The sequence below is a fragment of the Sceloporus occidentalis genome, unplaced genomic scaffold (assembly GCF_023333645.1).
Source record: "Sceloporus occidentalis isolate IW3139 unplaced genomic scaffold, rSceOcc1.0.p SCAF_13, whole genome shotgun sequence".
NCBI classification, from domain to species: Eukaryota; Metazoa; Chordata; class Lepidosauria; order Squamata; family Phrynosomatidae; genus Sceloporus; species Sceloporus occidentalis.
In genome coordinates, this window is record NW_028316993.1 from 15,456,807 (window position 1) to 15,476,583 (window position 19,777).

At 44.7% G+C, this 19,777-nt stretch overlaps 1 protein-coding gene across 3 annotated transcripts in view; it reads left to right on the plus strand.

The window, feature by feature from the left end:
* Positions 1-5,035: 5,035 nt before the first annotated feature.
* Positions 5,036-19,777, plus strand: part of DLGAP3 (DLG associated protein 3) — a 185,153-nt gene continuing 170,411 nt past the window's right edge. For 2 of the 3 annotated variants that reach the window (XM_089478250.1, XM_089478252.1), the window contains exon 1: positions 5,036-5,794. The gene's annotated coding sequence lies outside the window, so the exon portion shown is untranslated. The remainder of the gene's footprint in view (positions 5,795-19,777) is intronic. The other variant, XM_089478251.1, reaches the window with a different exon arrangement.

Sequence of the window (19,777 nt, forward strand, 5' to 3'; positions counted from 1 at the left end):
TGCTATGGCCCATAAGGGCATAAACGGGAAGCCTGTCAATGCTCAAATAGCCACCAGCCCCCTCCTGACATCAGAGGCAGCTTCAGGATGGATGCGACGGTGGTGGCACATAAGTGGCACACATGGCCATCCGGTCTGCCAGTGGTTAATGCAGAGTTTCCTACAACATTGATTGAGTCTGTATCAGCATACAGCCTGGGACCTGGATATGCTGAGGAGTCAAGGAAGAAATGGGCAGAGTGTCTGTCTGTACTCAACAGAGACCAAATTAGGGCTGCCCCAAGTAGACATATTTATAGGAAGAAATGTGTTCTGATGCTGTTTCTCATGCATTTGAATGGATGATTTCAAGAGGAAGAACGGCCAGAGCTGTGTGGAAATGGCAGGGCCATCAATTCAGATGTCTCACATACAGAGATGTCATCTCCAGAGGGAAGGGCCTTTGATTCCCAACCTTTTGGCAAGTACCCGGGTGCATTGCCCACCATCACATGCCTGTATGAAGGGATTATGCAGATGCCATCCTCAAAGGACCTATCCAAGCTGAACCCACCAGACCTACTTATTTGGGAAGGCTATTGCCTTGCATTGGGGCACCCTCAATGGCTATGTGAGCCAACCTCCCTTTTAATGTGAAGTTGAAGGCTTTCATAGCCAGAATCAATAGTTTTTTGTGGGGGTTTTGGGCTATGTGGTCGTGTTCTGGAAGAGTTTATTCCTGATGTTTCGCCAGCATCTGTGGCAGAGAAATGTCCCTTTTAATATCTAGCTGATATCAAAGATTGACTAGAGGCAAAGGAGGCCTATCCCATGGGCTAACAGGATTTGTAGTTTTTATAGCACTAGAGCTCTCCGACGGAGTAGACTAGGTATCTCACAAAGTTACCAGTCCTAGAATTCCATACCATGGAGCCATGGCTGTTAAAGCAGTATCAAACTGCACTATTTCTGCAGTGCAGATGCAGCCTATGCCTGGTCTCAGGTCCCACCACTCTAAATTCTGACCCCAGACACAACCATACCGCTTCATTCCCATGCGCTATGATGTCCCAAGACACTAGTCCCTAAGGAAATGGGCTTGGTCATGGCAGGCAGGTGACGGGATGCCACGCTTTCCTAGCTCCCTGTTGCTGCAAGGTGGCAGATGGCAGTTGCTTGGTAACCGCAGGCTACCTTGCTCAGCCCTTTCCGTGTTTGAGATGGCATTGCTAGGCAACCACCATTTATTTCATTTTTATCTCTTTGTGTCAAAAAAATTTTTATCCTGCCTTTCTTCTGCAAGAGAACTCAAAGCGGCTCATAACGCTGAAAACTACAAAAACAATCCCAGCAATGTAGTAGCATGCTACAGATATCAAACATGACTTGCATTTGGTAAATATGTCAACTGGTATATAAAGAGCCTGGTGATCATCTTGTCTCAATGGGGATATACAGATCTATGTAGGCCTCTGCAGAAGAAACTGGGGCCACAGCTGACAAGTCCCTCTGCTTCATGCTTGGTGAAGGCCAAAAAAGAAGAGAAAGAGAAAATAAAGTTAACTCTCACTCTCAAATCTCTCATTCTTGGAGCCCAGTTTTTAACAGTTGGCTGCATCTGAGCGATCAATGTTTTGTAATTATTTCCTAAATCAATATAAATTCATAAAATGTATACGTCTATAAATAACAAGAGAGAGAAAAGAAATGCAAGAACCTCATGTAAAACCCTTTTAAAATACGATGGATCCACAGTTAGGGAGTGTTAGGCAAACACCTCCAGTAGAAAACGCTTGAAGGTCTCCTGACTGCTCCCTATTCAGCTTATCTTGGGTCCCCAAAATTAGCCAGCCATGATGGAAGACACTGCACTATCATCAATGTGTTAGGCTTAACTGTCGTGACTCCATGCTATGGAATCCTGGGATGTGTAGTTTGATGAGATCCAACATCCAACTAATTCAACTCTGACTGATGGGGCTCCCTGGAATTTCTGGCAAGATTCTTTCCTGATCTTACCCAGGGATCCCTAGTATTACTTGTTGTCTTTCCATCCAGGTTCAACCCTGACTAGTGTCCAAAGTGGCACAAGAGCTGTGTGTTCAGGATAGTATGCGTCCTTTCTCTTTATTCAGTGACATGGAATTCCTGAAGCTGTTGCATCTACATTGTAGAAATAGTGTAGTTTGACACCACTTTCATGTGCATCACATGGCCTGAGAATGAATCACTTTGGCACTGCCTCGTGCTGATTTTGATCTCTTGCACGCCATCAGTCTAGGCAACCTACTCGTTGGTGAGAGAAGCCACTACTAGACTATTGCTGGGGAAACTTGGGCTCCCCAAAGGGTCAACCATTCCTGTCACCCCTTACCATTGACTAACAGTAGCTGAGGCTTCTGTGAAATGAAGTCCAACATATTTAGAGAACCAGCAGTTCCCTACCTTGGCACTAGGCTATTTCGCCAGACTGTCCTCTGTCCTGACGCTCTGCTGTGATCCACTGGGCTTTCAGGGAGCTAAAGTTAAAATGATGGAGCTGACTTTAGTATCGTCTCTTGGCTACAAACTTCAGCCCAGACCAGCCCTGCTCTCTGACCCTGATAGAACACAGTAGCTTCATTTTCCCCCATAGATTCCATCCCTACTTCCATTTCTTCCCCTTCCACCAACGTTGCCCTTTTGTGAGATCAGAACAGCTCAACCAATGGCTGCCAAAGACCCTTCAACCCAAGCCACTCCTTTGTGAAATTTGAGGAAGCTCAGCCAAGTGCCAGAGGCCTCATCTCCATCTATATGAGATACCTCTGCATGTTATTTACCCATAGAATTTATGAACATTGCAGGAGCTCCCATTCTGTCTTGGGTTCCTGAAAGTGTAGCCTGAACAGTCCATATGCTAACTACTTCATGTGTAGCAGGCCAGAACCCCACATCCAAAACAAGTTCTGGGGCTGAGTGTCATGGACTGCCCTGGGTCTGACTTAGAGGCACAGTTAGAAGACTCAGACTCTGAAGAAATGGAGGAGGCTGAGACAGAGGCAGATCTGGGGATGCCTAGATCTGCAGTCCCAGAGGAAGCTCACGAAGCTGCTGAGGAGGAAACAGACTCTATGGACTCTAGGCTGCAACTGCTAGGAGCTGTGGAGTGAAGGCAGGTCAAGGAGTCTTTGAGGCATTCTTCCAGGCTAGAAGCCAAGAGGAGAACGAATAGGTTTAAGCTGAGAGAAGCAGAGGCCTTTTAAAAGACCTCCAGCTGCAGAGGTTCGTTGCAGCCGACAACCAATCTTGCAGCCTTGTTGTTCCTGTGTTGTTTGCTATTTGATTTATAACTCTGCTTATCTGATCCCTGGACTTGCCTTGTGACTATGCTCTTGCCTCTGCTGTAACTGACTAACTGGTATTGTGTGACCTTTGGACTGAACTCTGGACTATCCCTTTGTATATTCCCCTGCTGTGCTGCCCTCAGTAAAGATAAGCAGGACACTGAGTCTTAAATTAAACCTACAGCAAGACTAGATGGTTATCTATTGGGAGTGCTTTGATGGTGTATTCCTCCATGGCAGGGGGTTAGATTGGATGGCCCATGGGGTCTCTTTCAGATCTTTGATTCTATACCTTGATGAGGATCTCTCAGTTGGAATTGCCATGTAGAAAATTAGAGAGGATTCCTATCCCTACAATGATTGTGTATAAAAAGAAAAGTCAGCAGAGGCTGTTTGTCATGCAAACGGGAAACAAACAACATCTGCTGAAATTCTCCATTCTACATAACCACTAGAGAGCCAGCGTGGCGTAGCAGTTTGAGTGTTGGACAATGACTCTGGAGATCGGAGTTTGATTCCCAGTTTGGCCATGAAACTCATTGGATGACCTTGGACAAGTCACACTCTCTCAGACTCAGAGGATGGCAATGGCAAACCCTCTCTTAAGAAAGCTCTGATAGGTTTGCCTTAGGGTCGCCATAACTCAGAAATGACTTCAAGGCACACAACAGCAAAACATAACCACTAAAGATAGAGGGACCATCTCCCGTTTTCACAGTGACAACCTGACTCTCTATACTTCTTTGGTCCTGGAATTATGTAAGGTTTGGTGTCAGCACCAGCCCCCTTGGCAAGCTGCCATTTTAAATTACCCAAAAAGCCCCGACACACGCACAACAAGTTAGCATTACAGCCCGGGCCTTCTGGGAATAGATCTAAGGGGGCATCTCACCAGCCACCAGCCACTTGCACCCCCCAGGGACTTTCGCCAGAGTAAACTCTGCCATTGAAAGGTGCCAGGGAGCTGAGAGAGGCCTTTTTGAGATTTCTTTCAGCCACTGGGTCCAAGCTGGCTCTGCTCGCCTCTTGTTGAGAGAGCAAGAGAGCTGTTCCTTGGAGCAATTCCCTGGGAGCTGGCGGAAGGAGGAGGCCAAGAGCACATAGATGCACTGCAGCCTACTCTCATCAGTTGCAAACCACCAACCTTGCTAACACGATCTGTCCAGTCCCAAGAGAGAGCTCTGGCTTTGTAACCCAAGGGCCTGGCTCAAGAGCATGACAAGCCAGTAGAGTAGCTGGCTGGAGCAATCTCTCTTGAGCCAGCCAAGCACTCCCCCTGCCTGTCCTTTTTCCTCGCCTTCTCCTGCTCGCTTAACCGAGCTGTCATTTTTCTCGGAGCTTTGATCTTCATCTTTTTCTTTCCACGGCTCTTCCTTCCAACACCACCCACCCATCCTCAAAAGGGCCCTGCTCCCTCTTCTTCCATCACCACCACCCCTCTGCTTCAACCCGCTGCTTTTGGAGCTGTGTAACAAAGCAGAAAAACAGCAGGCAATTTGTTCGAGTGTCTAAAAATAAGCAGCTGCCTTCTCCCTTGAATGCAAATCTCTTTGCTTCCCCATCTTCTTCTCCTTCTCCTCCTCCTCCTCCTCTCCATCCCTTCCTCTCTCTTTTCACCCCTCTCTCTCCATCACCAAGAGGGTGATGCTCTTGGAACTGGTTCTTGCATCCTCTCCTCCATCCTCTCTTGACAAGAAAAAATTTGCTCCTTCTTTTCTGCCTGTGCAGCTGGACTCCCATTGCAGAGAAGAGAAGACAGAGACCAGAACTACAAGAAGGGAGGGCAAGAGAAGTTCCTTTGGATGTGCAAGCCAGAGGTAGCCGACAAGACTGTGGAGAGGCAGGGATGCAAGTGGAAGGCATGCAAAGGTAGGGCTTAAAAGGGCTCCCATCTTCTTCTGCCAGAGAGAAAAGTAGTGCAGAGTCTACCTGTCAATCAAAAGGAGAAATCCCCCCTTCCCCACTCTGCCCAATTCCTGGGAAATCCACCTCCGCATCTTCATGCTGTTCCCTCCCCCTTTCTATCCTTCTTCCTCCATCCCTCATTCTTTCTCTGTGGTCCATAAGTAAAGGAACCTCAAGCTTCATCTTCTTCCAATTAACCCCTAAAATCTGCAGTGCAGGGCTGAGAAGAGAAGGAGGGGGGAAGGAAGAGAAGAAGGAGAAGGAGAAGCAGAAGAGCATCTGTGCAAGGAAGCATCCACTCCTCCTTTCCCTCCTTCTTTTCTTTTCTTTTCTCTCCCCTGCAAACACCTCCCTTTTACATACCTCAGTCCACCAAAGACCAACTTGGACCCCCACGAAATCAATTTTGCCAGCTGGTGGTGGGTGCCTGTGTCCCTGTGAGAGTGTGCTGCTCATTCTCCAAAGGACAGCAGAGAAAGCAAGAGAGAGAGAGCATCTTTCCAGAGGAAGAAGGGGATTTAAAAGGGCAGAAGGATGTAACCAGCTGCCAAGCAGGATCATCTGCACAGCAGCCCACAAACAAGGTAAGTGGATCTGAGTGGGTTTCTGCCTTTCGTCTTTTCCTCCTTCTTCTTACCAGTGGGGTCAGGAGATGTGGCATCTGAGAGGATGGCGAAAGGGGTGGGGAGCATGGCTTTGTTTCAACAGAGTGAAATCAGGTGCAAAAAGGCTGGCTTTGATCAACAGTTAGCAGCCCATTCCCTCTCCGGTGGGCCATATAGGGCAGGCCATAAGGTAGGCCATATGGGACTGGGGCATATACACGCCATATGGGGAGAAAAAGGGGTGTGTGAGTGTGTGTTTGTGTGACTGTGCATGCATGTGTATGCCATGCCTGGTGCCGAATTCTCCACACGTTGCACTACGGATCGCGGGCTCCACGCCTGTCGCTATAAATATGCCATGTGGCACAGCGAAACATGACTTGCCAGCAGCTCATGCTTTCTCTGCCTCCCTCTCGCTTGTCATCCTCTGCCAAAATCTAAGCAGAACCTCAAGGGATGCAAGGCATGGACCAAACCTTTGACCAGATCCAGTGTGATTGTGGTTTCTCTCAACAGAATCCGGATTCTCTCTCTTCTCTCTCTTCTCTCTCTTCCACATATACTAAAAGGTGGAAAACGATATTGTAAAATACAGCTGAAATGACCCATGTCTCCTTTTCTCTTTCAATCTCTCTCCATGCCACTGCATCTTCTAAAACATCTCTCCTGTCAACTGAGAAGCCATTGTCAGTGAGATTCAGGGTGTGCGGCTTTCGTTTTTTAAAGAAAATTAATTCTCAGCTGGGGGAGGAGGTCTCACATTGTCAAAACAGTTGCATGAGAAGCTGTCAGAGCTCTCTGTCATAGCAAAGAGATGAGGAGAACAATGAACTCAGAAGGACTATCTGATTGCTGCTACGCTTGTGATCCAGGGGACTTATGTGCAGACCAAAGCTGTGATGTTAAAAGTCTGTGGATCCGCTTTCTTTCTTTTTTGGGAGAGGAGGCATCATTCTGTGTCAGCTCTGGAAGTGATGCCCCTTTGAATGTGCCAGGGTAAACTGGGCATGCTGGTTGGGAATTGAAGGCTCTTTCGGTTTGCAAAAGTTGTCCAGAGTGTGGACGACAGCAGGCTGGCAGCTGTTGGCTTTGCCACAAATGCCACCAGCCAATGTGCAGCACACAACCGGTGGGTGTGCATGGATATGTAGGCGGATGGGTTGGTTGGTTTCCAGAAGCTTTACACCTCTAGCTTTGATCTGCTGAGAAAGGATGCACTCTTCTTAAGGATGCAAAATGTGTCTCCAGATTTGTTCCTTTATGTGACTTGAATCCTGCCTTTTCCTCAACATGATTAATAAAGTCGTGCTACTGTGAACCGTATCAGGGAGAACATTAAAACGCATAGAAACAGGCAATCTTATTTGAACGGCAGCTGAATTTAAGACATTTATAAACCACACCTGGAACCTCCACGCAGGCAGCTCCTCTCTGTCTTGAACCCATCCAGATTCGGGTGCTCAAAGAGGACTGTGGATCATAGGCCAAGTGGTGGTGGGTGACTTCTTTGATACTGGAGCAATGAATCCTCTCCAGGTTTTAGTTTTGTGGCCTTTAAAGGAGCAGTCCAAGGTGCTGAATTCCATCCCCAGAATGGGTTTAGCACTGTGGATAGCTCCCTTGCAGCAATTCAAAACCTGGAATGGATTCACTACCCCACTGACCCAGGCCAGCAAAGGAGGTCCTAGGTAGCAGAGATGGGGGGAGGAGATGGAAAGGTTGTGGAGTGTGGGTTGTTTCAATGTTGAACATGCATTTCTTTGGGGGGGAATTGGTTGGTGGCTGTTTGTAAAGACACTCCCCCCGAGTTCTCAGATGCTCACATTGATAGAGGTCAATGGGCCAACATAAAAGCTCCTGTCAGAGGTAGACTGCCACCAGCCGAGAAGGTTCCATTCATCAGGTCGCATAATTATTTCCAAAGATAGGCTCGTATTCTCCTGATGCCATCTTATGCCTTGCTTCAAAGGCCCTTAAGACAGCCAATATCCTTACAACATTCTGTGCAGAGGTCTTTCCAGCTGAGGGATGTGACAGAGGTGTACAACTGTATAAATGATGCAGAGGAAAGTTAGTGATGGTTTGTTTTGGGTTTTCTTTTTACCCTCCACCTTCTTTGATAATGCTGAAAGTGTCTGGATCCAAGTGGGGGATACAAAAGAGAGGACTTCTGCATTTTTATCGTATGGCACTCACTGCCACAGTTCTAGAGTGTGAATAAGTTTCTTTGCTGGGCTACAACTCCCAGGATCATTGAGCCAGCATGGACAGTGGTCACAGCGGATGTCTGGGAGTTGTAATTTAACAAAAGGGAACAACATATGGTAAAAAATGTCTACTGGCTCATAGAGACCTTCAAAGGGACAAGAAAGGCAAGTCACAGAGGGGAGGTCTTCCAGCTGGAATTAGTCATGAGAGCTGACTAATGGAACCCTCTTGGCTTGTGGCAGATTACCTCTAAATGTCAGTTGTAATGGAAGCAAACCATGCAAGAAGGTTCTTGCTATAGGCTTCTTCAGAAGGATCTGATTGAATGTAGTTTAAAAACAGGGTGCTGGACTGACTGCATGGGCCCTTTTTTGCAATCCAGGAGAGGACTTTCCTTTCATGGGCTTACAGGGCAGTTACCCTCAGGAGCTTCTTTAGTTTGTAGCTACATTTATAACTCACCTTTCTTCCAAAGAGTTGAAAATAGCAGACACAGGTCTCCTAGGTTCCACTTTATTCTGACAACCACACTGTGAGGTAGGCCAGTCTATGACCATATCACTGGCCCTAAGTTCCCTACTGAGTATCATGGTTCAATGGGAAGATCTTGCAAGTCCCACACTGAATCTGGATCTTGCAAATCCCACATGCTAACCACTGCACAACATTGATCTTCAGTGCTAAAACTTCTGGAGGCAAGAGATTTTTAAGAAGTATCTTTAGAATCCTAGTGTCAAGATATTCTACAATTGCTAGTGTGGCCTTTCCCAACCTGAGATCCCAAGGTGTCATTAGACTACAAATCCCATCACTTCCATGGGGTGCTGTTGATGGGAGTTGTAGTCCAGCCAGCTCTATGAACTCTATGAAAGACTTGCAAATGAGGAGAAAGTACAAATACTGTTCAGAAGCTGCTGCAGACAATGTCAGGCCTGTAGTTAAGGGATGCTAACCACAGGGAATAATTTATAGTTGTGTGTGTGTGTGTTTATGATTAAATTACTATTTTGATTAAGGTTTCATCCCACTTCTGTCTGTGAATTTTATAATTAAAAATGCTGTTTTGATTAAGGTTTCCTTCCCGTCTCTGTGTGGGTGAATGGAAAGAACTCTAGTTCCAGGCATGTAGATGCAGTCAGAGCTTCAACAAGTTTCTGTTTGAGACTACAACTCCCAGCACCCTCAGCATCCTTTATGGCTAGGAGAGTCTGGAAACTGGATTCTCCCAAAGTAACTTTGCAATGCTCTGATCGCTGATTATTTTTTTAAAATAACAACCTTAAACTTCTAGTCTGCCCATCCTTTGCTCTGTTTTAATGGTTAGTAGTGGCAGAAGTGGTGAATGTGTGAGATTGTGGTGATATACTTGACATGGCACTGATACTATCCCTTGTTGTGAAGCATTGGGAGAGTCACAACACAGAGAGCATGATTTCCAGTAGCCCTTTGGTTGTCTGGGGAGCAGTCTCCAGTAGCATATTGTTCTGTCCCAAGCAGAGATGGTAACTACATGGACTCTTTCAACAGAGAATATTATTGTTGTTGTTGTTGTTGTTGTTGTTGTTGTTAGAATCAATGGGGAAAATTTTGAAAAAAAGAAATCAAGGGCCTGTACAGACAAGCCAAAATAAAGCTGCTTCAGGTCACTTTGTAGATATGCTGTTTAAATGATGCATGCGTCCTAAGAGGCCAGAAGCCGCACCAAAGCCATGCTCCAGTCCTAAGGATCGGAGTGCAGCTTTGGCGCCACTTCTGGCCTCATAAGATGCATGTGTCATTCAAACAGCATATCTCCAAAGTGACCCAAAGCAGCTTTATTTTGGCCTGTCTGTACAGGCCCCAAGTTAGTTAAATATACAGTGGGCCCTTGCTGGGGTTTGGTCCCAGGATCCCCTGTGGGTACCAAAATCCATGGATGTTTAAGTCCCATTAAATACAGTGATGTGATGAAATAATGCCCCATATATAAAATGGCAAAATCAAGGTTTGTTTTTTTAGACGATTTTCAAGCCATGGATGGTTGAATCTGCAGATAAAGAATCTGTGGAGATGGAGGACTGACTGTCTGTGTATATATAATATTGCATACACACACACACACATATATATATGAGAGATGATGATGACACCCTAACCACTCTAAGAACAGCTTAAGTTCAAACTGTTTCCATTTGGATCCGAAAACAGCCTGAACCCAGGACACCTTAGAAAATATATTATCCCTTTCAAAGTACTTTCCCCATGTCCTTAGATTATCTTTGCTGATTCTTTTCTCTGGGTTCTGCTGTCTGTAATTGGATATTCATTCATTCCTTTATATTAACATTTAAAAGCTATGCTTCAGCCTAAAAAGACCCCAAGCAACCAGAATGTACTCTGCAGGTTTAAAGACCAGCATAAATGTAATTAAAAACTTAGCAGCATAATTAGGGCACTTTAATACCACTTTCACTGCTGCGGCTCCATCCAGTGGAGTCCTGGGATTTGTAGTTTGAGGATGTGTTCAGAATGGCTCTGCCTTTGCAGCTGCATTTTGGACTGGTAGTACTTTCTGAACAGTCTTCAATGGCAGCCCCATGCAGAATGTGTTGTAGCAGTCTAGTCTTCATGTCACCATAGTGTGAGTGATATCTTTGCAGGGTCCAGGGCTCTTTATATAACAGCTCCCCATTCTTTGGAATTTCCTTTCCTAATGGACTCCCCAAAATGTACTTTTTAAAGACTTTGGGATGTATTTTTATGGTTGGATTTTTTAATTCCACAAAAAATAAATACAGAACTAAATCAAATCAGGCTTTGTTGCCGAATCTTTCTTCCCCCACATACCCTCCCAGCGCACTCTGCACCGCACACAACTGTGATAAATTGTATCATTGTGAAGTCGAAGGCATTCATGGCCGGCATCCATAGTTTTTTGTGGGTTTTTTGGGCTTCAGATCTTCTCTGAAGATGCCAGCCACAGATGCTGGTGAAACGTCAGGAAGAAACTCTTCTAGAACATGGCCACGTAGCCCGAAAAACCCACAAAACCCACCATTTATAATCTCATAACATTTGGGATTCACTTTATGGTCACTAATGATTGGACATGACCTTCAAAACCTACTATTTCAGCCAAGAAACATTCCTACAATCAAAGGGTTTCTATAGTGTTAAGAGCATGACTATCACCTCTGTTTTCCCTTCACCAGAATGAACAAGCACAGCATCTTCAATCTTGGCTCATATGTTTTATTCTCCATGCCTCTTATAATCCTTGTTGCCCTTCCCCGAACCTGCTCTAGCTTGTCTATACATTTCTTAAAATCTCTTGGAAACTTTGGTTCTATTAATGAAAGCCAAAATATTTGCCTTATTTGCTGCAGCATCACACTGCTGGCTCAGGTTCAATTTAGGATCAACACTAATTCCAGTGAGATTTACAGAAGGGGATGATTTACCATTCGTTAGGTGCTCCAATGAGGCGAGAAATTGGGTTTAGGCTTACATTTATAGCAAGAGTGAAAATAATGTACTGTCCCAATACTGTGAGACTGAAGTTCTTCATGGACCTAGCCAGTATAGCTGACTGTGAGGAATGCTGGGAGTTCCAGTCTGACAATATCCAGAGAGAACAAACTAGTCCCAATCCCAGTACATAGGATTTGCATGGGGGACAGTGGGCCCTTGGTATCCACTGAGTTTGGTTCCACTACCTCCTGTGGATATCAACATCTGTGAATACTGAAGTCCCATTAAATACAACGGCATGGTACAATGGTGTCCCTTGTATAAAACGGAAACATCAAGGTTTGCTTTTTGGAATTTATATATATTTTAAATATTTTCAAACCATGGATGCTTGAATCCATGGATAAAAAAATCCAAGGATATGGAGGACTGACTGTACTAATGTTGCCAGGTCCTGCTGGTTTGTATGTAGAAGGGGATGAAATCAAAAAGGAAACCAGAAAACTAAAAACAAAAAGCCACTTACTTCAAAGCTGATTGTAAAGTGGAAGTTCAGTTTTGTAGGGAATGACCCAAACAACATGGAGACCTCAGGGAAAAGTTAAAAGAGGCACGCCGCTGTCTTTCTACCTTGTTTGCTGTAGGCGCTCAATAAAGTCGCCAAGTTCAGCTCTGTAGCTACTTTGACTCAGTGCCCTGTGTCAAGATCCTCGGTCTGGTCCACCCTTGAGATCTGCTCTGCATTGAGGCTCTGCTCAAATGTTAGATCTTCATCTTGATGTTGTCAGGATATCCCAGATTTCAGAAGGAATGCATTGAAAGGACCTTTGCTGCATCTTTCTGCTGGTGTAGCATAGTAACTTTGGAGCAAGGTTTCCAGATCTCAGGGCCCAAGGATTCGTCTCCAGTCTTCAGGGCAAGGGGGATAAATCTCAGGGCAAGAGCACTGCCTTCACAAGTTTGTGTGTACATATGTTTTCCTCATTTGTTAGACTTGGTGTTTTCTATATGTGTATGGCATATTTATAGGTTTTTTGTGGGGGGGGGGGTGTTTGGGTTATGTGGCCATGTTCTAGAAGCGTTTATTCCTGACATTTCACCAGCACCTGTGGCTGGCATCTTCAGAGAATGGTGGCAGGGAAGAGAGTTGGGTATATATATATATATATATATATATATATATATATATATATATACACACACACACACTGTGTGACCCTGGGTAGGAAGGAGTGATGCTGGCGAAACGCCAGGAATAAACTCTTCTAGAACATGGCCACATATCCCGAAAAACCCACAAAAAGCTATGGATGCCAGCCATGAAAGCCTTCAATGGCATATTCTTTGCAACTATCACTAATACTTAATGTTCTATACTTGATAACTTCACCAGTAGCCATCCCTTTTCACATCCCTTGTGCTGGTTTTGGGAACCTCCTTGGGTCCCACTTTGGGAGAAAGGCGGCATATGAAATAAGTCTTGTGACATCTTCAGGGCCTATGATTTCACAAGAGGTCACCCTCCAGGTCTCTGGGGTGGTTCTGATCTGACAACTTTACACATAAGCTAGACCTTGGAAATGTTCCCTTTTTTGGACTACAACTCAATGGAGCCCTTTGCCAGGGTGCTGATGGGGGGATTCTGGGATTTGCAGTCCACTTCTGATGCAAATGCACTATGCTACACTAGGAGCAACAAAATGCAGGATTCGGGGAGATGGCATCCAGAACTGTAGGGTTTTTTGAGCTTTGCTTTTGGCATATCATAAACTTAAGTAACAACCTCTTCTGGCAAAAGAGTCAAATTTGAATGTGATGTGTTTTCTTTTCCACTGATAAAAAAGGAAAGCTACTTCTCAGAGGTTTTCTGCGGAGGTTCATGGAAAACCCCATGACTGTGGCAGCCCTAACATACATAGATGAGGCCAAAACCAGGAGATGTTGAGAGCTATACAAAGTGGACCACTGTGCCAGCCCCAGAGGTGGCATGGCTTATTTATATATTTACTTGCTAACTTTATTATGCTATTAGACCACCCTGTAACCAGAGCTCTCTAGGCAATGCAGGTTACACTTTAAAGCATAAAACAGGAACAGGAAAACAATAAAGCAATGATGAGAGACACGGCACGCCATAAAATCGAGATAAAACTAGCAGCAAAGAGTAAGAGCCCCACGGCACATAAAACCAAAGTACAACCAGCAGCAAAACAGAAGAGTTGCAAAGAGCTAAACACAGTTTAAACATGTTTCTGAACTGTTTTCCCATCATCACCATTTGGTTGCTGGGGGAGTAATAATCCAGAAAAGGGCAGCAAAGAAGGGTATTCTCCCCATAGCTGCCTTGGCTCCAAGCTAACAAGGGGTTTATTTACCACTGGAGGGATACCTAAGATTAGGAGAAATACTCATGTATAAGTCTAGAAATTTTAGTCGAATAATTGACCCCCAAAACCTGTGTCAACTTATCCATGGGTCAGTCTAAATACTATACTATGGCCCCATACAGACAGGCCAAAATAAAGCTACTTTAGGTCACTTTGGAGGTATGCTGTTTAAATGATGCATGCATACTAAGAGTCCAAAAGTTGCACCATAGCTGCACTCCAGTCCTTAGTACTGGATTGTGGCTTTGGCACAGCTTCTGGGCTCTTAGTATCCATGCATCATTTAAACAGCATACCTCCAAAGTGACCCAAAGCAGCTTTATTTTGGCCTGTCTGCATGGGGTCTTTAATAGTTGTTTTAAAAAGGAACCATACCCTGGTAAAAGGCAAGAACATAATCTGTCCTGGAAGCACTGACCCTCCTCCATTATCTCATCCATACAGTCTTTAGTATGAGCACAAACAGTTAATATCATACAATCAATCATAGAATCATATCTGCTGGAATTTTGTATGTTCTTTGACATTGTTTTCCTTTGTATCATCCTTTGTTACATGTCCTTAAATTTTACCCTCGACTTATCCATGGGCCATATCAAAATCTCTAATTTTGGCCCCAAAACCTGCCCTCGACTTATGCATGAGATTGACTTATAGTCGAGTATATTCGGTACATTTTCCAAATCAAGCTTCCTGGAGGTATAGAGGTATTGAAGCATCTGGAGCCTTCAGAGGTCAGAGAGACATAAAGGTTTTACTGCCTTTGTTCTCAGGCTGCACAAGCTTGATTCTGTGTTCTTTCAAGCTCTCCTGTTGAGATGCTGACCATCAGCAGGAGGAAGGCTGGTAGAGGCTGATCTTGGAAAGGGCCAGGCTCCGGCTTCCTTAGCCATAGGAAAACCTGAGAACTGAGGATCAACAATGACACATGTTGATGCTATAAGCATAAGCTTGTATAGTGAAGAAGCAAACAAAAAAATGGAAGGGTGCAAGCACGACTATGCTCCCCCACACACACATATGAGAACACACACACACACAATGGAGGAATTCCACCTAGCACATTTCCATCAGGTAGCTGCCCAGTATCTTTCTGAGCACATGCAAAGAAATAGACCCCACCACCTCTCTAGGGATGCATCTACACTGCAGAATTAATGCAGTCTGACACTGCTTTAAATGCCATGGCTCAATGCTATGGAATGCTGGCATTTGTAGAATCATAGAGTTGGAAGAGACCTCAAGGGCTATCCAGTTCAACCCCATTCTGCCATGCAGGAACTCACAAAGCACCCTCGACAGATGGCTATCCAGCCTCTGTTTAAAAACTTCCAAAGAAGGAGACTCCACCACAAGTGTAATATTCCATTGTCGAACAGCTCTTACTATCAGGAGGTTCTTCCTAATGTTGAGATGGAATCTCTTTTCCTGTAGCTTGAATCCATTGCTTTGTGTCCTAGTCTCTGGAGCAGCAGAAAACAAGTTTGCCCCATCACCAACATGACATATAGTTTAAGCCCTCCCTGGAACTGCAGCAAGAAATGCTGCAGACTTCCAACAGTTGACCTTTGTAGAGGAGCCCTGAGAGGCTTCTAGGGTTCATAGAGATAGAGAAGAATATCTTTACAGATACAGAGGACAACATTTCAGTGTGCATTTCCAAAGCATGGAAATTGGGAATCCACTCTATAACTTGCCCTGAAAGAGGCCAATGCCATTTCTTGTTCTAACTGTAACTAATGCTAACCACAGTTTCAAATCCAAGTGACACAGATGGATGTATTTAATTAAAAGCAGAGTAGAGATGCTTAAGATCAGAACTCTTATTCCTTGCCCCACAAAAGGAGGAGTGTGCAAGCTTCTCATGCGCTTTATCATAAACCATGGCTTACTATGATGTGGAAACCAGACCAGTGTGGTTGAACTATGGACCCTCTCCAAAGTATTTTTTTTTCCTCCAACTGAATCATAACAAAAATTGTGATTCTTAGAATCATATTACTATGTGATAGTAAGAACCTTAGTTGGTAATGTTTTCAGTCGAAATACACAGGGCAATTTGAACAACCTTTACAGTTCAGACTAAAACCCAGGTTGGACATTGGAATCAGTGGCCACAGATAGTGGCTCAATTTTGCCTCGATTCGGTACTCACCCTCTAAGGCTGTTGTTAGAGAAACAGAAAAGAAGAAGAACATGGGGAAAGAGGAGATCATGCCTACCTAGACATCATGTGCCTGAAGGTACAGATGCCAAAGTCCTAGATGTGTAGCTCCCAACGCCATTTGCTCAGGAGTCCAAAGAAGAAACTCTTTATATGCTCAAAGGCTCTCTTTTCTTATTGCATGACACATTTCACTGTTGGCACTAAAAACAAGGCTCTGGACCTGAGCCTTGGCTCGGATGAAGCTGCTGAGCTGGGAGGAAAGAAACCAGCAGCCAAAGGGCATTGAGTTCTAAGAAGAAACCTGGGAAAGATAATTAAAAGATCACAGAGGCTTGTTCCATTCACAGGTGCCAGGAAAATGCCCAGAGGGAGGGCCTTTTATGGCCCTTGTCTTCATGTCTTCCCCTTCCACCTCCAGGGAAGCCTCTGGGCAGAAATGGTGGCAGCCACAAAAGAGACCTCAATAAATCAAGGGACTGGCATCTTGTGAAATGAATGTCCATCCTTTTGTCTTCAGTGTTGGAAAGGATACTGCAAGAGGGGAAAAGAAGGTCAGTGCAGGGGTTGCCTTGGAATAAATCCTCTGGTCTTGCCTGTCTGACAGCTTCACGGCCTTGCTAAGGGAGCCCATCCATCTATTGCTCCTACAGCTGCTACCACTTTGTTATTACTAGCCTTGGATTACAACTGGAGGTTATTGAATGTTCCTCCTCTTGGGTTCTGGGGCACCGAAAAAAGCATCACCACCAGCAGGTTTGACCATTGGCTATGCTGGTTGAGGATGATGGGAGCTAAAGTCCAACATATTTGGAGCCATGTTTGTCTCACCCACAGTAATTCCACAGTGATATATCATCATCCTTTCATTCCACTGAGTACATGGTACAATGGATGTGGCTTCTCCAACTTACAACATCCCTGTGAGGGAAACCAGGAGGAGAAAGTCCAAAGTCAGAATCCTCTTGGTTTATCCCAACTAGAGTAGACCTACTGAATCAATTGTTTATTAGTGAGTAAACACTTATATAATTTCCACTGACCCAGTGAGACTACTTTGATTAGGAGTACCAATAAGATTCAGGCCTAAGTGTCTATTTGTTCTCTGACCTCCCTGGTCAAAGTCTTAAATCCAGTTTAATGTTAGAGGAGTAAAAATAGCTGCTAGTGCATTGTGCTTGATCATATCTTTGTGCAAGCAGTTGGCTGTATAGCTGCTTGCACAAGTATTTGTACAACCACCTTACATTGATCTATTCTGCAGAACTGATTGCACCAATAGACTCTATTATACATGTTGGAGTGTGCCTTCAAGTAATTTCTTGCTTATGGTGACCCTAAGGCAAGCCTATAACAGGGATTTCTTGGCAAGATTTGTTCCGGGGATTTATTATTATTATTATTATTATTATTATTATTATTATTATTGCCAGTGCCTCCCTGAGGCTGCGAGGGTGTGACTTGACTAAGGTCACCCAATGGGTTTCCATGGCTAAGCAAGGATTCGAACCCTGATCTCCAGAGTCATAGTTCAATGCTCAAACCACTACACCATGATGGCTCTGTCTGTTAAACGCTATCCTTGTGTTAACTTGGAAAATATGCCACTGCTAGTATAATGCCATGACTGGATACAGGCCAAGCACTTTAACCACTGTTCACTACTGTCTCTCATTCAATCACTGAAACAATCAGATGATGCAAGACTGTAGTCAGACTGCTTTTCAACTCAGGATGTTTTTCTTCCCACTATCCACACCTCTGCATACCTAGTTTTGACTCTCGTTTTCAAAAATGCCAGCTGGAACCCTGGTGTTTAGTCCTGATTCGAGTAGACCCATTGAATGGTGAGCCAACATGTAACAATACCCAATGGATCTACTCCTATTGCACCCAACAGTAGGATTTCAGCTTTCTTCTCTCCCAACCCTAACCAATTTCTTTATTCCCATGCATATCGCCTCCATTTTCCAATACTAGAGGTGTCTCAGAAAACGCTAAACTTAAAAAAAAAAAACAACCATAAAATCTAGTCTGTGCAAAGAACACACTAATTAAAACCAAGCCAGGCAGCAAATAAAACAACAGCAGTATTAAAATCACAGTTTATATGAAGCCCCATGGGCGATGTTGAAAAGCTCTGCCTCGCCCAGTTTTCTAAAATGCACCGCTTTCCTTATCCCATTGTGGATGCGGTGCCTCCAAAGCGTCCCTCCCTCCTGGACAGATTTCAGATTTCCCAGTTGTTAATGAGGAAAAAAAGAATAAGGGAAAGAGGTTTGATGAGGCTGAGATCTAGAAGCCAGAAGTGATGAGTGGTTTAATTCACACTTGGCATCGAAGTGAAAATTGCTTAATCTGATCTTCTTCTTTGAATATTCATTTATCACTACAGAACAGGTCCAGAGCACAGGAGTGGGGAAGTTTTCCAGCCTTAAAGAGGCAGTTTGATGTTCTCTTTGTATGCCAGGTTATAGGATACCCAGTCTGCTGAGATTCAGGCTGCAAGATGCCAGGAGCTGAGCTGCTTGGGATTTGAAGGGTGGCAACGTAAGAGAACAGAGTGAAGTTGAAGGTTTTCATGGCCGGCATCCATAGTTTTTTGTGAGGTTTTGGGGCTATGTGGCCATGTTCTAGAAGAGTTTCTTCCTGATGTTTCATCAGCATCTGTGGCTGGCATCTTCAGAGAACAGAGTTTGATGGGAGACAGCTGCCACATTTAACACAGGGGTACATAAGCCAGGGTGGCATAGTGGTTTGACTGTTGGGCTATGACTCTGGAGACCAGGGTTTGATTCTCCACTTGGCTATGAAACCTACTGGATGACCTTGGACAAGTCACACACTCTAAGCCTCAGGAGAAGGTGATGGCAAACCTCCTCTGAACAAATCTGGCCACATAAACCCCATGATAGGGTTGCCTTAGGGTCACCATAAGTTGGAAAGGACTTGAAGGCACACAGCACACACATATGAGCCATGGAAAACCAGCAAGTTGTAGTGGTTTGAGTGTAGGACCAGGGGCATGTCTACATTGGCCAATTAAACCACTTTCTCCCCACCCTCAGTACGATCTTTCTACACGACGCAGGGCAAAATCCCCAATTTGAGTGAGGACTGTCTTCTCAAAAGAAGGCCAGTTCTGCACGGAATCCAATCCACCTTTGGCTAAACCATTTTCCGAAAAACCCACCTTTTGCTCCAATTTTGCAGGAAAATCAGGAGCACTCGTAGCAACACTGGGCAACTGTTTATACATGAGTCTCATGTGGCATGAGTTGCTTCCTCAGAGATCACAACAAGACACCCAACCATGTCATCAATGCTGGGTGCCTCATTTCTGACCTAAGTGGAGGTGACTTGTGTCAGCAGTGGTGGTGCCAGGTGTCACAGCAAGGATGCATGTGTAGATAGCCACCTGTTATTGCTCCAAAGTGCAAAGGTAACAAGGGGAATCTGGGCCATCTTGAGGGCCAGAATACCCCAGGAGCAGCCCAAAATATTCTGAATGGTGTAGAGAAATCTTAAGATTCCAGGAGACCAGGGTTCGAATTCCTACTCAGCTGTGGAATCCCATTGGGTGACCTTGGACTAGCCAACCAGCTAGATGGCATAAGATTTAGCAACCTCTGTGACTCTTGTATTATTGTGGGCAATTGTATTTTGGGAAATTTGATAATATGTGCATTTTGGTTGAATGTGTAAATGTTGGGTCTATGGACCACAATAAATTATGACTGACTGACTAGTCAC